At 42.4% G+C, this 21,239-nt stretch overlaps 1 protein-coding gene across 1 annotated transcript in view; it reads right to left on the reverse strand.

Moving 5' to 3' along the window:
- Positions 1 to 18,635, reverse strand: part of LOC124722337 — a 433,578-nt gene extending 414,943 nt beyond the window's left edge. The window contains exon 1 of the mRNA XM_047247512.1: positions 18,543 to 18,635. The gene's annotated coding sequence lies outside the window, so the exon portion shown is untranslated. The remainder of the gene's footprint in view (positions 1 to 18,542) is intronic.
- Between the last annotated feature and the right edge of the window lie 2,604 nt (positions 18,636 to 21,239).

Raw genomic sequence — 21,239 nt, forward strand, 5'->3', positions numbered from 1 at the left:
CATGGGTGTGTGTGATGTCCTTAGGTTAGTTAGGTTTAAGTAGTTCTAAGTTCTAGGGGACTTATGACCTAAGATGTTGAGACCCATAGTGCTCAGAGCCATTTGAACAATTTTTTTGCTAGACTTTTACCCCAATAGAATTGTCATTCTGCGCTTCTGTGTTTTCCCTCACAGCCTTTAGTATTACATGCACACAGCTCGTACATATTTATTTTATGTGTTTTTCGTTGTGATTTGTGTTTGATACCATATATGACTTGATTACATTTTGAAGTAGTTGCCACCAGCTACTGTATTTCACTGAGTGTGAACTCAACCTTTGACATGAATAGTCCAATTGGGATCATGTGCATGTATGAGATGTTTCAATGTTTTAACTTACATTTAATGCACTGAAAATGGCCTCACAGTGACCGAAATCTATATATGCAATAAACACTATTTGCGACTGATTGTTGTATTGCTGTAACCTTTACTACTTTGATACGATATATCTCCTAAAATGTAATTTAACATGTTCGGCGCATAACATGAGTGATGAGCGCTCGATTTGGTATGCTTCTTCTAACGTAATAACTAAAGATTGTATTCATGTTGATAGTGTCTTTGTTTCCTGTGACTAGTTTCCTGCGCCTTAACGTTTCTTGTGGATGCTTGTCAGTTGTCTCCTGACAATGACTGAATAAGCCCAAACTGCTACAAAATAAACAAATACTAAGAGAACAGAAACGCAGTCTTATTGTTGCTCCATCTTTAATATGAAAATTACAGTGTTGAGCAACCTTGAAAACCGAACGCCCGTGACTGAGTCCCATTGATCTGACTACTAAGATCCACTGGTCCTTCACATTTTGTTCATTCTGTTCTTGCGTATTTGTCACACGTCAGGTAGATTTGTGATGAAATCACAGTCACGTGCCATGTTGTGTTCACTGAGACGACTGATAAGCTATGTCTCCATCGCGGCTGCTGTCTGTAACCTCATCAACAAAAAGAGAAGACATTTATATCCGATAATTTCATTACTTAGAGTAAGGGGAGTGAAAGTGACAATTAATTAAACAAGAATATTACACTTGCTATCAAAGTAACTATCGGAGGATAGCCTTAGTGGGGAAGTTTAAATTATTGATAGCGTTATCAGAGTGTAATAAATATATTGAGGCAAGTTTATATAGTTTGTAGTAGTAACAATATTCTGCCACGAGTGAAAGCTAATGGAATTGTTAAGTCGCAGGTAGTGACGATCTGCGAACAGTGTGGTGTGGTGTTTGAAGTCCGCAGTTTAATCACGTTAAAGATGCTGCGCTAAAGTGGTGGGGCGGCGGGGTGGAACGAAGTGAGAAATCCAGTGAGATACTTAAGAGATCCTCTCCTCGAGTAGCGGGCATTGTAGTGGAAATAGGCTGACTAAAGAGCTGTAGGAGCGGGTGGGGGTAAGGAGCTCGGCCTTCAGACGCAATTAGCGGGTATCAGGAAGGAACTCCATAGCCCGATGAGGAGGGTGAGAACTGGCAGCTAACAGAAAGGCTATTAAGGCCAGGACGTGTCCTGGTTTGGCCGGCTGATAGAGTTAATCGGGGAGCAACAGATCTACTAAAAGTATCTTTCTCCTTGGTAGGAAATGATATGCAGAATATGTTTCACCAGGCATTATAAAAGCCAAATTAGTTTGCAAGAAGCCTGAATCGTTTGCATGTATTACCGAGGGCTGATACTGTACGGAGTTTATAAATGGATTTCCTGGAGGAAGGGAAGAGGCTGATGATAACATGAGCGGGAGGAACATCATATTTGTATGCGCGAAGTGTGGAAGTATCGCTTGCACTAATGAATCGTGAAGAAATTTAACATTCACCCATAGTCCTAATGTTTAGAGAAGCGCATGAAGGGATATATTTCCAGCCATTGATGGTATCCTGGAATGTGTATTGTTTAAATTAGAAGAAATAATACCCCTGTTTAAATCTACAAGAACGTGCTTGTATATAATGTGTAATGATTTGTACCGTTGTACCATACTGTTAGTGATCTATGCGATAAGTAAGCGACTGGAATATGCCTTTCGCCCCCGAACTGCGTCAGGGTGATTTGATGAACATGACACGATTATTAACGTGTAAATGGAAGTTTATATTCGGTTAAAGCGATGTTAATATTTCAGGACTGCATTTTTCGCAATTAGGCAGAAGATAATGACCTATACATTCCATCGTCAAGGACACAGAGCGAAGAGAGTGGAGTTGTGTGACAAGGGGGGAGGGCGGGGGGTGTTCGCGCTGACTAAGAGAAGATAGATAAACACCAACACTTCGTGAAGCACATTTAGTTCTTTCGCGAATCCGTTTTCTCATCTCTTTCACTCCCTGCTCTGAGCAGCTGCAGCTCAACTGTTGTTTCTTTCCCAGTAATAACAATGGCCACGGTCCGATTCTGACACCTGCTGGGTAATAAGATACGAAAATGAGCAAGATATCGATCAGGTGCCGCCTTCACAACCCCGATTGGATCTCTGTTTAAGTCACACATGTTTAAGAACATGGCGATATTCGGAAGAAAACGTTTTATAAGTGTTATTTTGTTAATGTAGTTTTTATTGTTCCAGACATTAAGAAACATTATGGAGAGATCCACAACTTAATATGAGATGTGTAAAATCCTTGAGGGAAGAATGAAAATGATGTGAGACATGTAAGATATGTAAAGCACGGCATATAATATGGGTAGACGTATGGGAAAAGTAACTCTGGGTTACATGTATGTTTCACAGTCAGTAGAAAACAGTTGAACTTGTGTACTGTTATGTCAGTGATAGACTTCGTATGGACCTAAACCGGAATATAACTGAAGTGTATGGGGTAAGATCAGATCGGACGAAGTGTGGATATGGAGTACAAAAAAAGAGACTAGCGTGAACGTTTACAGACGTGTTTGCTAAAGAGAGGGTTTTACAGAAATGCCGTAAAAACTTAAATGCCAGTAACATAAAAGGACATTAGTTTATCCATGAAAACAATGCTTAAGCCCCATGGCTGTGGATTAAATTACTTGAAACAATACAGCACCCAGGCACTTTTTACATTGCCTTACTTATGCCAAGACATTTCGGGTTTTCATCCGTCTTCATTTCGCTTAAAACATTTAAATCTGCATCAAGAGAATGCAGTAGCAACAGACGTAATATTGATGAAGATATGAATGTTTTACGCCAGCGGAAGACCGGTTAAACCACGAATCGCGTCTTGACGTAAATAAAACAACGTAAAGAGTGTTAGCTGCTGTTTATTTTAGTAATTTATGGGAAGACGTTATAAGATACGGAATCCAACTTAAAAAATTTTAAGAGCTTGTTTTCAGAGCGACATCTACGAATATTCTGCAACTCCTTCCATGTTTCTGCCGAAGAGACTGAGAACATAATGTTGGCTCGCACAAGAGAACAAAACCAATCAGTCATCTCACGCTCTATCCGTAAATGGACGAAAAGAGGACGAATATATGGCACAATAAAATGCCCCCTCTACCCTGCAGTTTGTAGAGATTTGCAGATGACATACGGTGTCCCATTTATGTCGACCACCGCAAATAACTTTTTGTCTAGCAGCAAAATAAAAAATAGTATCAAGCAAATATTGTTTGGATACCAAGGGAACATTAACCAGCATATCTGCCTTTCTTGTAACTTTGCTGGTTACGAGGATATGAACAGCAATAAGTCTTTTGAATTACTGCGCTATATTTTAATTTGCTAATACACTTCCTCTTTCAAAGAGCTTTATAGAATCGTACCACAGTCTACCATTCATGTAAAAATGACGCTATTAAAGAGGAACATGGAATGGTCTTTAACTCCTCTGTACTTGCACGCGGTGCACGTACTCGGGGTGAGGTTAATCGTTCGCCGCGCGGGATTAGCCAAGCGGTCGCCGACACGGTAACTCAGCGTGTTCGGTCAGAGGGTTAGCTGCCCTCTGTAATAAAAAAAAAAACTGAGTTAATGGATCAACGACGAACTGATACGGGTGTCTTGCGACGTCCACCCCGAGCAGATACAACGAACAAAAATGAACAAAATGAGATAAAAAAAGCGGTCTAAAAGGCGCTGCAGTCATGGACTGTGCGGCTGATCCCGGCGGTGGTTCGAGTCTTCCCTTGGGCATGGGTGTGTGTGTTTGTGCTTAGGATAATTTAGGTTAAGTAGTGTGTAAGCTTAGGGACTGATGATCTTAGCAGTTAAGTCCCATAAGATTTCACACACATTTTTTGTTAATCGTTCACTTGCTCGAGATGACAATAAACAAGTAGAAACACAAGGAAAATGTACACCGATCATCATTGTTTTTCTAACGCACATTGTCCATAGGCGAGTAGCATTTCTACCTTCTCTTCGTTCGATTAAGTTGTAGTCCTACAAATCTTCAGTTGAAGAGGATCGACTGAATGGTGTGAATTTTCCTTGTGTTTTGGTAACATCATATTTACGTGAATGATACGCTGTTGTACGTTTTTCAGGTCTTGAGGAAAGAAAATGTATTGCCGAATAAAAATGTAGGGTACTATTTAAAACAGACGAAGTGTTATTCATACATTCGTAACAAACAAAGCTGTAAGAAAGGTTATCATGGTGGTTAATGTCCCCCTGATAGCTGAACATTTGCATGATCCATTTACGTATTTTTCTTCTGGATAAATATTTATTTTGGCGGTCAAGATAAATGGGGCACCTACATGTAGGGGCAGACTAGAGTTCCCTGCATATCTCTGTATAACCGCTGTATGCATGAATTAGCTACGGAGTTCCACCGATGGTGAACTGTCGCTCTCAGAGGATGTCGAAATGTATTCGCAGTTGCGTATATGAACTTCCTTCGGCTGTACATCAGAACGACGATAATGTGCCAGACCGCGACACGAACTTGGATTTCCCGCTTTACGTGAGCGGTCGCCTTAACCGATTGGGCTATCCGCGCAAGAATCACAACTAGACCCAGACTTCCATATGTAGTCGTCCTTGTGTCACAGCCAGCACTCCTACGTTACATACATTCCTGTACAGCAAGGACATATTTATTGCGAGTCGTGGGCCTGGTATTGGCGAATAAATACGAAATAGCCGTGCTCTTTCCTCGATGGTGATATACGTAACGTACGAGTGCAGGTTGTGATACAAGGACGACGACATATGGAAGTCTGGGTCTGATCGTGACTCGTGCGTAGATAGCCGTAGCGGGAAATTCAGAATAGAGTCTCGGTCTAGCACAAATTTACACTCTCGTCATTCTAACATAGAGCCGAAAGTGCTTCATATTCGCAGCTGCGAATACGTTTTCCGTATTTCTTGACTGCTGTAGTCGCAAAAGTAACTGTTCCTTCGGGCATGCTTGCGCGTAAGGAAGATGTGCACAGAAGATAATTATGTGTTTTGCGAACTTGTACTGCCAATACAAAGTCACCGTCTCCTCCTCTCATGATAACAACGGTCCACGTCGTGGATAGAGTGCACGTGTTTCTTCGTAGAAGGTACCCATGATTTCACTTTATGATAGCCTGCAGTTACGTTGACAGAGGCGTGCTGATAGGCAACTAATCTCCATTGCTACATGACAGCAGTTTGCACCCTAATGTTATTTGCTTGTGACACGCTGAAAAGCCGAGCACCGCATTACATTTGCATTATTCAGCTTGATACCACAATAAAGGATGACGTGCTAAGGCCTTCGTTATAGCGAGTACGACATAGGGGAAATTATAGAATCCAAATCGATCTCATTCCCTCAATGAATAATTTTCAACTACATGTTGCAAGGAATTTTCCAAACGTCTTTCCTGACCTGCTGATTTTTCTAACAAGGGGAGGCCGCCAATTGTGAAATTCAGATTCGATTCATACTGCGCATAATAAAAGCTCGTGGCCAGAGGTGTAATGTGGCAAAGCACCAAGATGCACTTCTCAGCCGTTGTCGAGAAAATCGACAGTTAAAAGAAACCGTTGCGGTGAAATACTCTCTACGATTAATAATTTTCTACAGCGCCGTGGTGCAGCGGTAAGCGCTCGGGTTTGTAAATCGAAGGTCGCCGGTTCGAATATCGCGCCATGCAATTTTTTTATTATTAGTTTTTTGTAATTTAAATATATATATATATATAAACTATTAATGAATTGCTTATGCGTGTTGGTGAAGGCGGATCGCTCTCCAATTGTACCGTCTCCATTTTTCCGTTTGTTTAACAGGGTGTACCAAAGCTCTCCCGTCCGCACTGATTTTCGACGATGTTATAAGTTGCGCTAGGGACCGCATCTACCTTCTTTCGAAGTTAGCAGGCAACTACGCTGTTATGCGGCGGCTCGTTTCGGCCCATTCAACATCTGTCCTTCAAGTGTAACGAGCGAGTAACGGAGTTTACATTTCATACCTGCCACAGCAAGTTTGTGTTCGTGGGGTCTCTATTCTAATTCGAACGTTTGACTTACGCTATACGTATTTGTTTCGGAATATCGTCTCTACGTCTTCCGTTAACTATACGTGGTTAACATTATGAAGATAATTAATAACATTGGTGAAATACAACTTTGTTTGCGGAAAACATAATGATGTTCGAAGTCGCCAGTTTTTCCACGACAAACGACTTTCAACAACTTATTATATGCATAATTGTTGCAACTGATTGCCGGGAATTATATATTACAAGAAACAAATACTTAAAAAAAGGTAGCATGGCGCGAGAATCGATCCGGCGACCTTCGGATTACGAATCCGACCGCTTACCGCTGCACCACGACGGTGTAGAAAATTAGTAATCGTAGAGAGTATTTCACCGCAACGGTTTCTTTTAACTGTCGATTTTCTCGACAACGGCTGAGAAGTGCATCTTGGTGCTTTGCCACATTATACCTCTGGCCATGAGCTTTTATTATGCGCAGTATGAATCGAATCTGAATTCCACAATTGGCGGCCTCCCCTTGTAAGATTTGATGCATCGGAAATATCTGAAATATCATCAGTCGGCAATACCCTCGAGAAAATCACCCCATAGTAAAGTATGATAATAAACAGGGAAAATCTGTATGTCCTAACTTCCATATTTTATATCTGTATACTTGTAATCTATATGTTCATAGGGTTATTCCCTTAAATGTATAACTAATTATAAAGGTGGCGTTTACATACATGAGACCGTTGAAATACACTGTCTGGCAAAAAAAGTGAAGCAGCCAGAATACGTTTTCGGATGTCAATGTAACCTCGTACACGTACACACCATGGACTACTATGTAAATTGCGATTCTCTCTGGCAGGCAGAACGGCCGTCAGAGTGCATTAATGTTGATATCAGCACTGATAGGGCATATGAAAGGTATGAACAACGTCAGATGTTGAGTGATCTCAGTGAGGAACAGGGATGTGCCTTGTATTGGTGTGACATAGCGTTAGCAGCGCCTGACGCAGTTTAAAGGGACCTCTCTGTGGGTCTCCATTTGGTTGGTTTGTCGAATCGTACATTATCCAGATTTGTGGGGCATTCGGAAATGACAGTGGCTCGATAATGGACTGCATGAGGACGTGAGGGCAGGCATACTCACTCTTAAGGTTCTGGTCGACCAGTTCTCATCGCAAAAAAGGGAGGATCGCCATCTTGTGCAGCAATCACAGCGTAACACATTCATACCTGTGCCTGACATCAGAGAATATCTAGTGAATTCGGTGCAATACTCTGAGACATCTCGCAACAGTACTAGCGCCAGCTGGACTAGGCAATTACCATCCCATGGGCAGCCTGCCGTTAAAACCACAAAACAAACTGCTGAGTTTTGAGTGGTGCCATGAACCAAGAAGAAAGGATTTCAGATGAATAACGTGGCATTGTGTTCAGCGATGAATCGCCCTTTGGTGCTACCCGGATGACCATCGTCAGTGAGTATGGCGGCGATCTGGGGAAAATTCCCATTCTTACAATGTTTTGGAGAGGCACAATGTTGTTGCTCCTGGCGTCATGTTGTGAGGAGCTATCGGATGTCTTGAGGTCACGGCTGGTGATGTTTGAGGGAACTCTGACGGCATAACGGTAAGTCACAGACGTCCCGCGTCCTCTTGTGTTACCCCAAGTACTATAGTATTACAACGCCAGTTATCAATGAGACAATGCTCACCCACAATGGAAGGTATCTCTGTGAAACGTCTGTGTGAGTTTGAGGTACTTCTACAGCCAGCAAGATCCCTAGATCTGTCCCCGCTAGAACGTGTATGGGACCAGTTCCCCAGTGTCAGTATCGAGGATATCAAGGAGTTGTTATAACAGATGTGGTGCAACTTGCCTCAGGTGATGATACAACGGATTTATGATACTCTTCCCGGCAACGGCCTTGCCGCAGTGGATACACCGGTTCCCGCCAGATCACCGAAGTTAAACGCTGTCGAGCGTGGCCGGCACTTGGATGGGTGAGCATCCGGGCCGCCCTGCGCTGTTGCCATTTTTCGGGATGCACTCAGCCTCGTGATGCCAATTGAGGAGCTAATCGACCGAATAGTAGCGGCTCCAGTCAAATAAAACCATCATAACGACCGGGCGAGCGGTGTGCTGACCATACGCCCCTCCAATCCGCATCCTCAGCTGAGGATTACACGGCGGTCGGATGGTCCAGGTGAGCCACTTGTGGCCTGAAGACGGAGTGCTATGATACTCTTCCAAATCGAACCAGTGCATGCATCCAGGCTAGAGCGGTGAACCTCATTCAGATAAGTGGACTTATACTGCTAAGTTTTTGTAAATTTGACTCGATTTAGTAATCACTGATATAACATGACACTACCTGAGCCTATGGTATTTCATTACGTTTCCTCATCCCCTTCTGGGTGCTTCACCGTTTTTGACAGTCTTTGTACGTTGTAGGAGAAAGCGGAGGAGGAGATTAGTGTTCAACGTTCCGTCGACAATGAGGTCATTAGAGACGGGGCTCAAGCTCGGATTAGGGAAGGATGGGGAAGGAAATCGGCCATGGTCTTTCAAAGGAACCATCCCGGTATTTGCTTGAAGCGATTTAGGGAAATCACGGAAAAACCTGAATTAGGTATGGTCTGACACGAGTTTGAACCGTCGTCCTCCTGAATTGGAGTTCAGTGTGCTAACCACTGCGCCACCTTGCTCGGTGTTGATGTTGTAAGCCACGTAGCAGTATGTCCACGTAGCTTCATTTCGACAACTTCAGTAGTTTTCACCGAATCCTCACCCTCCTGAAAAGATGTTTTTTGCAATAATTAGGTATCTGTTATTTCATGATGTTTTATTGCTTATATTTACACTGCCACTGTTTGTAGTTTTAATCTTACGTTGCGATCAACTTTATACTACCATGTACCGTTTCGGTCAAGTGTTTGAGCGCAGGGAAAAAGGACTCCCTTGAAATTACAAAATGGATTTTTGTCCGATTTTCATAGGCAAATGGAGATTGGAAAATGGAGAAATAGGAAATCAGTTTCAGCAGTATGAGGTCAAGTTCTGCAAAGAAAAATCTTTGTTTGAAGTTAGTCCGGGTACTTAAGAAAAACTTAATTAGTTATTTGAGGGAAAGTTACACAATGGATTTTTTTCCGTTCGTTACGACAAAGGGAGTAAGATGGGCAAATGGAGTATCCAACTGACCCGCGTGAAGCCTAGTCTTGCAAAAAAATATTTAACTGCTTAAAAGTAATCAAGTTAATTTAGAAAAAAACGTAATTAGTGATTAGAGGGAAAATTGAAATGTTGCACGAACAGCTACTTCCAGCAATTTAAAAGAAGTGCCAAAAACTATCAAATCACAACGTAAATTAAAACTTCTCTGCTTTCTCTTCATCTATAAACTTTTAATAATAACAGAACACGGATTGATATTTAAATATATTATATTTAACGCTTTCTGAACAAAATTTCAAAATATAAAAAAACTGAAATAAATAAATAGTATGAATTGTCTAAAAGTAAGAAGTAAAATAGATTACAGAATCATTTGAAGCGCCTATGGTTATTTCTCGAAATTATGCACAACAAATGAGATGCCAATTTAGAAATTAAATCTGACTGTTTAACATAGAATCTTAGAATTTTAAAGACTACTAGAGCAACTGATAGAACTTCATATAGGGATATCCTTACGTCACTAACGCATGAGCATCTCAGTTGATGTATATGATTTTGAACATAATTCAAAGGCACGTCAGATGTTTCTCTAATCTACGATCGCCCAAAAAGTAACGCATCGCATTTTTTTTCTCCGCCGAAATCAATCCTACGAATGCGAAACGTTACGTATGTATTATTTGAGGTCTCGTGAGTGAAACGTGCTAAGTTTCCGTCACTTCCGACGGATAACGTAGCTGCAGGACAGTTTCAAAATGGCGTCTGTAGGTGATGTACGTCACAAGCAACGTGCCGTCATTTAATTTCTCACTGCAGAGAAAGAAACTGTGGGGAATACTCGCAAACGCTTGTGCGAAGTCTATGGAGCATCCGCTGTCGACAGAAGTACAGTTAGTGGCTGGCCACGGAGGGTTGGAGGGTGAGGTCATCGAAAGGAGGTTCGGTGGAGCTCCACGATTTGCAACGGCCGGGGAGGCCATCCGCGGCCGTCACACCTGTCGTGTTGCAGCGAGCTGATGTTGTCATTGGCGAGGATAGAAGCATTACGACTCGGCAGTTGGCGATGTATCTGTCAATCAGCAAAGGAAGTGTGGATGCAATTATCCGCACTCTTGGATATTGAAAAGTGTGTGCAAGGTGGGTCCCACGGTGTCTAACGGTGGATCACAAATCGCACAGAAAAAACATTTGTTTTGATTTGTTGCAACCTTATAAAGCTGAGGGGGAGCCTTCTTGTCCTGGATTGTGACAGGTAATGAAACCCGGGTGCACCATTTTAAGCGTGGAACAAAACGACAGTCGATGGAATGGCTCCATCTCCACTCTCCACAGAAGAAAAAATTCAAAGCAACTGCTTCCACCGGAAAGGTCATGATCATTGTGTTCTGGGACTGTGAAGGTGTGATTCTCATTGATGTGATGCCAACAGGCGGTACCATTAATTCAGAGGCATATGTCAACACATTAATGAAACTCAAGACGCGCTTCAGAAGACTTAAGCGCCACAGCAACCCAGAAGATGTTTTGCTGCAACACGATAACTCTCGGCACCACACAAGTCTGACGACTGCTGAACACATCGCAAAACAGGGTTGGACAGTGCCCCAGCCAACCCACAGCCTGACGTAGCCTCCTCAGACTTCCTCTTGTTTGGGCCATTAAAGGATACGATTTGTGGAAGGCATTTTGAGGACGATGAGGAGATGATTCACACAGTAAAGCACTAGCTCCGCCACCAGGACAAAGATTCGTACCGGCAGGGCATACACGCCCTTGTTTCGCGCTGGGGGAAGGCCATAGAACGAGATGGAGGTTACGTGTGGATAAAACACCATTCTTTGGTGTTTGTAATTCTCATTACGTTCAATAAAGAATTGTGAAGAAAAAAATTGAGGTATATTACTTTCTGGGCTACCCCCGCATTTTATTTCTTTCTCTTAGAGAAATCATTTCACAAAATATTTGACTATTTTGTTATTCTGCTTTTATTGGATGAACGGTTATGAGGCTGTCATGTATCACAGGCCGAAACCAGTCATCTTAATAAATCATACCAAGTGATCCGGAAGGAGTAGATCTTCATTATAATTCCATGTCATCATTGTGCCCTGAGACACTGTATCTGCAATTATGAGGCAGAAGATTGTTGTAAGAATTATATTACAGTGTTCGTTATAGAACTTCCTGCAGAGATCTCCTAAAAATTTGGTATTTTGACAGCTGCTTCATCATGCATACATTCATTAATGGCCATGTCATTATAAAAGTTTCTTTCTCAAAATCAATCTAGTGATTTACCTTACAATCACTTGAAGGACGGCGCAATAGAAATAGCCATAACCAGTTTCTGGCATTTTCTACTGTTTTTGTTGTTGTGAGACATGAGATTCTGTATTGTGCAGAGTTTAAAAATATTTTAATTTCTACATATATAAGTGATGTATATTATATTAAAGCTATTCGGAAGACGATTTTAATTCTTCAGTTACAGTATCTTATAGTGAGTAAAATTTCGTATATTTGTTAAATCTAATTATATAGCTTGTGGACGGTGATATCATGTTTCGTCGGTCTTGCACAGAGGTACAGAGATGGTTTATAGGAGGCACATTTACCTTTTTTCAGGAAGTATAATTAGTTTAGAAATCTTCTTCACATATGACTACCGAAACGCTTCCGAATGAGGCACAAGTATAACACTTTTATCTTCTAGGTCGTCATGATAAATGTATGTATTACAAAGGAATTCATTTCTTTTCTTAATGAAACGTGCACACTCAGAATTTAAGTGTAATCCCACAATTGTTATGTCGTGCTGTAGCATACCCCATTCAACTCTACTAATCATTACTGTGACACTCTTGCACCGACTAAAGAAATCTGTAAATGAATGAGCAGCTGTTCTCTGAATACTCCCTGCCTATTCCATCAATTTAGAGTGATGTGGCTCCCTGTCTAACAAAGAACTTGTCAAAATAAATTTTTGTAAATACACTATACTTGCTTGTGATGAACGTCAGTGTGACATTTTCTTTCCCTACAACTAAACTGCTCAAAAAGTTTTACGTCACCTTCATGAGTTGCATACGTTCTTTTGTATCGTAAACCTCTTGCTCAATACTCTTTTGAATACAGGAAATCTCTACGTAAAGATACCTGTGTAATGTGGTAACAGCAGACAACCTTTGTCATTACAGTTCCGCACAATGCGCTGTCTCAAACCCGGCCATTTCAGGCTTAGAATATGCGAGTCTTGTTACTTTACGGCAGTAACAGTAGGCAGCAATGAGAAGTTATCGCCCGAATTGGCGTACACCACATCATCATTCAAACATTCAACGGCTAGCGAGAGACATAAAACATCTACGATAACCGTGCCTATATATCAGCTTACAAACGCTACCTACAAATTAAGTCTGGTAGGTACCACGAAGAGACTGCAAGAGAACTGCTTGCTGTACAAACCCCCCAGCACCATGGTGAGCGAGGATGTGACGAGAAAACACCTTGAAGGGGACTTAGATCAATGGCACTTTACCAAGGACAGCAAAAATATTTTGATTGCCGTATGAGAGTTCGAAGGCGTTCATGTATTATTCACATAATGGGTATGCAATTCGTCACGTTCAGCGTTGTGGTGGGACTGTAATATTTTAGGCTGGTACCATGTAACGATGTCGGACGCTGCCTTCGGTGTCAAGGGTAATTTGAGGGCTGTGCAGTATCGGGACAGAATGGTTTACCCCACTGTCAAGATTTCCGTGACTGGTTTGTCTTTAAAGGTAGTAATATGAGAGCTCACCGCGTTCGCCTCACGAATATCCCCTTCCAGAAAGCGGTAATCAATGGAATGTAGTGGTCTGCTGCATCTTCTGACATAAAAACGATTGTGTATGTTTGAAACTTCCAGTTCATCGTCGCAGAAGCCGTCCTTACACAATGGTTGACCTCAAGAGGACCGACATTTGTGTGGGACAGGACTGAGCAGCAGATTATCGACCACCTTGTGGGCAGTATGTGAAGGAGGATCTAGCGGAGGTGGAGCATGGCACAGAACTTGAGCCAGGAGTAAAATTTGTTTACAGACTGTCGAAAAAACTGCCTTTAGTTGGACTGTTGTGTGACATTATCATCATATATCACCATGTGATAATGACTCATTTTGGTGCCATTTTGAGGTTAATGTTATTTAGAGTGTACTGTACATATTTGATAGGGGGAAAGCTCTGCGTTTTTCTCACTGGGAAGGTATTCTGTTTCTACGGCCTATTTGCCAGCAGAGCTAGTCAGTGAATTTCATTATGAAGGGAGGAGGTCCACTGGAAGTTGGGCAGTTTTCACAGAAGTAAGTCTCTGGGCTGCTTAGTGCTTCCTTTGGCAAAACTGGCGTCTATTCTAGCCTTGATCAGCGGGTGCCGTGCCACCATTGCCATCCCCATAGAATACATTCCGTATTCTGCTGGGACATCAAAGGACGAGACACCGAGATGCCGCCCAGCCAGCGTGGAAAGGTCCATTGCTTTCACTACAGAATATGGTGTAACCAACTGAACTAAGGCACTGTGCCACTATTTTGGCATAAAGAAACAGAACAATCGATGGGACACTGCTCCATCCCATTACCAACCCCATATTTGTTAAGGTGCATTTTGTACACCAAGAGTGGATATTTTCTGCAGCGTTCTCCCATTTTTTCGCGAAATAAGTAATATTCTAATCCGTAACACTGACGACAGCACTGAGTGCAAAAGAGTTTGGGAATGTAAGTGTCGCAATTGGAGTAGCGCGATTAGTAATCTGTGCAGCTCGTAACTTGCTTACTTTGCCACTGTAATTGTATTGTTGTATTGCTTAATTTGATTACAATTTGTGTCATCGTGTTTTATCTTAACTTCGATTTCACTAGTTGCCCAGATGAGCAGATTTTGTTGCTCTTTGTCCATACAGCGTTCCACACATATTGGTTTCAGTGCTAGCATCATTTTGTAACAAGATTTGAGTTTTAGAGAACTTTATTCTCTGTTAATGTCTATTGTGATTCTTATCAGCCATTAGAGGAAATAAATGTCTTTAAGTCTTAGTCTTTTTACATTGTTCTACAACTTTCCCATAGTTAGGCGAACTATTCGTAATAAATGGAACTTGGTTCACATCTAATCTTGTTGTTGTTTGTCGGTGTAATGGTTGTACCCAGTGGAAAAATCCAGCAATCGGTTATATTAAGAATTCAGAGAAAAGAACGAGGATTGCACTCACTCGTCTTGTATGACCAAAAATTTGTTTTATAACTAGCATTGTACTTACGTATCTAGACTCAGATCCAGAATTGGGGCCCAACTTTCAGTTGTTTTCACTTTGTTGCAAAGAAAAGCTGCTTCTTTAGTTTTATAAGTGTATCTGCAGGGTTAATCACCTAAAACTTACAACGCAAATATTGTGGAAATGGAGAGTGCTATTGATGTGCGGTTTTCACAGAATGGATTGGTAATCAGCTGCTCATATTGTTATCCAATAAACAAAGTGTAATAATACTTATAAAGTGTATTTTTGTGCAAACGTACACTTTTGTAAGTAGAACAATGTCTGTTGGCATTAACAAACTAAAATAGGGTAATTCAAAATGTCCGTGGTGTTCGTTGCAGGCTCATAATGCGAGTCATTTACGAGACATGGTCTTTTCTAAGGTTTCGATACCACCACTTGTTTGTGCCTTTCAACCAACATAGTTGCTAGGTACGATGTTGTTATGTTTGCTCCCACTGTGATTGTGTATTCCTTGAGAGCACTGTGACTTGTTAGCGTATGAATGTCCACGTAGTAGGTCGTGAGTGGACAATGGGACTTACTAACGCAAAAATGGCCGACATGCTCATGGTGTATGGAGCGTGTAGAAAGAATGCAGTTCGTTATTGTACGGTGTATGTGGCAAGATATCCCAACAGACGTCAACCATCTCGGCAACTGTTTATCAGCTTCTTCAAATAGTTACGTAGAAGTGGTAGTGTAACACCTAGACAATATAACAGAAGGAAACGTGTGATGACAGAAAAGGGGGAAATTAATGTTCTTGCTGCTGTTGCAGTTGATCCGCTCTTTAGCTCCCCCGCAATAGCACCAGTAAGTGACATGAGTAAGGAAAGTGTCCTATGCAGTCTCCATCGACATAGGTCCCATCCCTATCACATCTCTCTCCATCAAGAGCTGCCAAGGAGCGATTATGAGGATCGTGTTAACTCCTGTACATGGACATTAAGACAGGATACTCCAGATGTGTCATGTATCCTGTTTATTGATAAAGGCACAAGAAAAGAGGTCCTATGAACATGTGTCCGGAAACGGACGGTGTGTGTGCAACGACAACAACTCGTCCCGGAACACAGTACTGATCTACATCAAATCCACGTCAAAATAGATGTTCAAAGTGGCCTCTATGGGATTGCAGGCGACAGGGATAGTAGTGGTTGTCATTCAGGATACGTTGGATTAAACTTGGTTGGCGGGTCACTTGCCTGGAGCTGGTATTAGGGATCGTCTCAGTATCCTGTAGAACCCGTTCGTCTAAATCTCATGTTCGCACAGTCCGCCGCCTCCTTTCAATTTCTTCTATCTGAAAGGACCCATGACCTCAAAAACGCCCAAAAAGGGCTTCAAATGTTGTGTGCTATGGTTGGTGTCGGTGAGGTACCTGTCTCGACAATTTCCATATGCTTGACCGTACATAAACACGATCTCGGCTTGTTCCAAATATGAATACAGGACCGTTTCGCTTCTTACACTACGATGCGTCGATTACACGGCCTGCAGCACACAAGGAACACACGGTATGTGGTCAGAGGAACTGCCTTTCGTCAGTGCCGCCTACTGTGGCAAAGATGCATTTCCAGACATGTTCATAGGACCGTTATTCCTCCGTTTCCAGTCAGGAATCCGTCCCTATAGTTCGTTGGTGTTATTAATGTTCACCTGCCACCGTTAAATCTATATCCACACAAGTTCTCATACATGTTGGTAACGCAAAATTTTTATGAACTAATGTTAATAATTAATGAAAACCACATCTCTATTAATACACATTTATTTTGCCACGACCAGCTTCGTTTTCTTGTATTATCATCGGATTAACTGCAGTTAAATAAAACAAGAAATTAGCCTAAAAGCTATAGTACTGTGGTACATATCATAACGAATAAAATAAGCAACTCACACTGCCTACAGTCTTACAACAAATCACCGAGTCATGCTGGTGTCATGATATAAAATATCTGAGTGTCACACGTAACATTGGAGACAAAATCTGGAAACGACGATCACATAAACATTCTGCCGGTCACCTGGCGAAAGCATGGCGAGCAATAACTGCATGCGACACGGCGTGATGTGTAGACGGGAGGCCCACGAGAAAGACAGGCAATGCACACGTGACACTGCAGGTCTTACTACGAGTGCCAGCAGCCGTCTCCGGAGTGGAGCGAGTAACTGTTTCAAAAGGGTTTAATAATCCTTGACTGTGCCTTTAAATTTAAGCAAGCTGTCGACAACAGACGAAAAATTTAAGATCTTTAGTTGGTAACTTTTCAATTACATATTGATTTCTCTTGTGTGGCAGACAAGTCGATTAGTATGACGTCACGAGTTTGTTCAGGGGGAGGGGGGTCGCGTTTTTCTCGTGTGTCCCGGTGGACACTAGTCGGTCCAGAAAGAGTCAAATACATAAATATACCACTTGACTTCAATCGAGTGTGATGTATCGATTGTGGGATCATAATCGTCGTTTCCAGATGTTGTTTCTAACTTTATGTTGAAACATCCCCCTTAGAAAATTTTTATAAATGACAGTGCTGGAAAACCTCTTACATTATTTGATTTTCAAACAGCTGAGCAGAACTGAACATACTCAGACATTTCTCTCTTTACTTATTTTGATCAACACTATACTGACAACCAATATTTTTAGCGCAACACAATCTGACTTTCAATAATCCCTACAAAAGTATGGCCCTGACTAACAATAATCTATACCTTTCATGAATCACTTACCTCACAAAAATCTTCGTTACTCGAACTAGTGCAATACAGCGAGCTCCAATACTGCCAGCTAAATAAAATATTCTAACTACTGGAGTCACTAACTACTGATAGGCATAGTTAGCAAATGAAAGATTCTGATAGAGAACCAACAATGTATTTACCTTAATAGTGTTCAAAAGTCATAATATATATATCAGTTCATGACATCCAGTTTTACAAATTTACTGTCTCTGATGGACACACGTCCAGATCATCCGCTCTCAAAACTCCGCCATCTCTCTCCCCACATCCACCACTGCTGGCGGCTCACCTCCAACTGCGCAACGCTATGCGCTTTTCACATCCAACTGCCCACCACTACAATGGTAAATATTCCAACAATGCAAACCAGCCACAGACTGCACACAGCACAGTCAGTGATTTTCATACAGAGTGCTATGTGACGTTACCAACATAAAAACCTAAACAGCCTACTTACAATGTGTGACAACCAGACATTTTATATCACGGTACTAGCACAACTCAGTTATGTGTATTATGACTGTTGCCAGTGTGAGTTACCTATTTCAATCGTTTTGTTTAACTGCAGGCAGCCTGAGGATGTTGTAAAAGAGCTAAACTGATCGGGATACAACAAATGTGTGTTAATACAGTTGAAGTAGTTGTTATTAATCATTAACGTTATTGCCAATAAGCTGTGAGCTCAGTATGAGCAAGAGTACTTTTTTGAACAGCTCACACTCTTGATATCGTTCCACATGACGTTGCTCGTGCCACATATCTCGGTTCTACTGATTCCCGTTATTGATTAGCAATGGCTTATTTAAACGTTGTCGTAATTTCTCACGATGTTTACACGGTGCTACGACTGTCCACCAGCACGCATTTAGAAGACTCACCGTCGAGGTTCTTGATGGTGACGTGGCACTTGGCGTAAGACTTGCGGCGGGGTGAGCCGCCGTCGTAGGCGAGGACGGTGAAGCTGAGCTGCTTGTAGCGCGGCTCGAGCGCCGCCTGCAGCGCCACGAGGCCCGCGCCGTCGCGCCGCTGCAGCGCCACGAGCGGGCTGCGCGACACCAGCGCGTAGTACACCTCGGCGTTGTACGAGCACTCGTCCGCGTCCGTCGCGCGCACACGCAGGAACGCGGCGCCCACCGGCGTCGCGCGCGGGATCTCCACTCTGCAAAAGGCACGTCGCGATACGTTCAAATTCCTCGTCTCTCTAAAGCTGTCCTCATTTAGCAGTGCTTCACGTGCGATTACGTATGTCGCACTTGCTGTTCTGGATAGTAGTTGTTACCAGCACCTCTTGTCAGTTTTTCCGATGCTGTGTCCGCTATCTACACCGCGCAAAAGAAGGATTACTTTTTGAAACGCCGTCTTTTTCCCACACTGCGAAGTGTGAAATTTGGCTGAAATGTGCCTACAATCTTCCTCTGTAATAATGAAGAAACGTAGCAACCTACAACGCGACCCTCGTACTCGGCGATGCTTCAAACAGCAAGGTGTCAGCACATGTGAAAAGAGGCAAGATGTGCAAGGTGGGTTAATGAGGTCACGTTGGGGCCAAATTTCACCACAAGTTTTCCCAAATTACATCGTGGACATGTCACGCCATGGGAAGGTCGTCATACCCTCTTCTCTTACCCATATCCCACCCCTTCTGTTGATCCGTCTGTGATCGAAAGCAGAGCCGCGATCCCCAGCGTTCAAGCCGCGCAGTTTTCTTATGGGTGGCCTATGGAAACATTTCAGACACTCCGCTCAGAATCGACACGGGAAGACGTTAGGGGCGGGCATAAAGGGTGTTAATGAAGCCACACTTTCCATCGGGGCGTTTCTTTACACACATTAGAAGCCAAAAACGAAAGTTTGCACTGCAGCGTGCAACAGAACGACGTTCTTGACAACCTTTGACACCGCCGACACTGCCCAGACGATTTTCTCCTTCCCTGAGGACAATATGTTGCTACAACCCCATTGAAACTGACGTGACCCTTATGGAACGTAGCGCGACCGCAGCTTTTGCTCTCGTACACAGTGCAGAAACACTAGGGACCATTCAAAACCATTTGAAGAAAATTCAACCTGATTCGAAACAGCAAAGGGTATTTAGGCTTTTTCAGTCCGCCTATTTCGTACCCTCCTGTGGCGTGACTACATAGTGGTGCGACACTGATCTCTCTACAAGAGGGCTGAAAAAACAACAACACTCTTTGCTGCTTCGGATCACGTTAAAATTTCTCGACTGGTTTTGTACGGTCCGTAGTGGTTTCATGTTGTGTACCAGATCAAAAATTGCTCTCACGCTACACTCTAAAGGGGTAAGATAACGTTCAACGGTGTTACAGCCCCACGATGTTCTTAGCGAAGAGGAAAAATGGGGAAGGGGGTTGTCTGCAATGTCAAAGTTTGTCAAGAACATCACACTGCAAACTTTTTTCGTTTGCGACCACGAAATGTGTGTAAATGAACACCAAAAGGGCAGAGGTGGTTTCATTGACTGCACTTTCTGCCATCTCCAGAGGCTTTCTTGTATCTATTCCGAGCAGCAGAGTCTCTGATTTTTTTTTTTTTTTTTTTTTGCGTGTGTTGATAACTCTGTTGTTTGATGCGTCGTCGAGCCCGACGGTGAAATCGCAGGGTTCGACTCTTCTGCACAATTACAAAGGAAGTTCGTTGGCACCTTTCAGCCAAATTTTAAAATTCTGCTTCGCAATGGTAAAAAAATGATGGGGTTTCGAATAAGTGACTCTTTGATTGATTTGCGCAGTGTGTTTGTAAATCATACGCGGGTTATAATTGAAAGTCGATATTAAATTACAAATTACAAAATAATGAAAGGTGCGTCTCATATGACTCTTAAATATGCTCGGAATTACAGGAAAGACAAAGAAAAGAAAGCTTACGTCTAAAGAAATCCAAAAAGCCTAAGGAGTCCAGTGCCGAATGAATGTGAGAGCTACGGTTGCATCTTAAAGGAAATGAAGAAATTGTAAATGCTCAAATATATGTGAATTTCTAAGGGACTAAACCGCTGACGTCATCGGTCCCTAGACTTACACACTACTTAAACTAACTTAAACTGATTTATGCTAATAACAACACACACACCCATGCCCGAGGGAGGACTCGAACCTCCAGCGGGAGGGGCCGCGCAGTCCGTGACATAGCGCCTCAAACCAACCGGCCACTCCGCGAGGCAAGAAATTGTACGAAGCGATTACGTATCAGACCCATCGGACATACAGTGGCCGCTGATAGACCAGACTTGTGAGTTATCAAGTCTGCAATCATTATGCCACTATGTGCAATCATTGTATCAAAGAGACAGATAATTAAATTACCTGTTGGTATGAAACACTTGCTATGATTTCGAAATGAAAATTAAAACACCTGCAGCTGTCTCTTTTTCATTTAATTTATTTATGTATCCAGTTTCGGTGTTCCATGACACCATCTTCAGGCTCCTTGACCAACGTAAATTGGGAGGAATCCAGTCTCGTGTGCAGTCATAACCAGAGTCAGTATTAAATAACCTAGGTCTAATTATCTCTAATTTACACGACACTGTCATTTTGTTCATCAGGCGACAA

The sequence above is a fragment of the Schistocerca piceifrons genome, chromosome X (genome assembly GCF_021461385.2).
Source record: "Schistocerca piceifrons isolate TAMUIC-IGC-003096 chromosome X, iqSchPice1.1, whole genome shotgun sequence".
Taxonomy (NCBI): Eukaryota; Metazoa; Arthropoda; class Insecta; order Orthoptera; family Acrididae; genus Schistocerca; species Schistocerca piceifrons.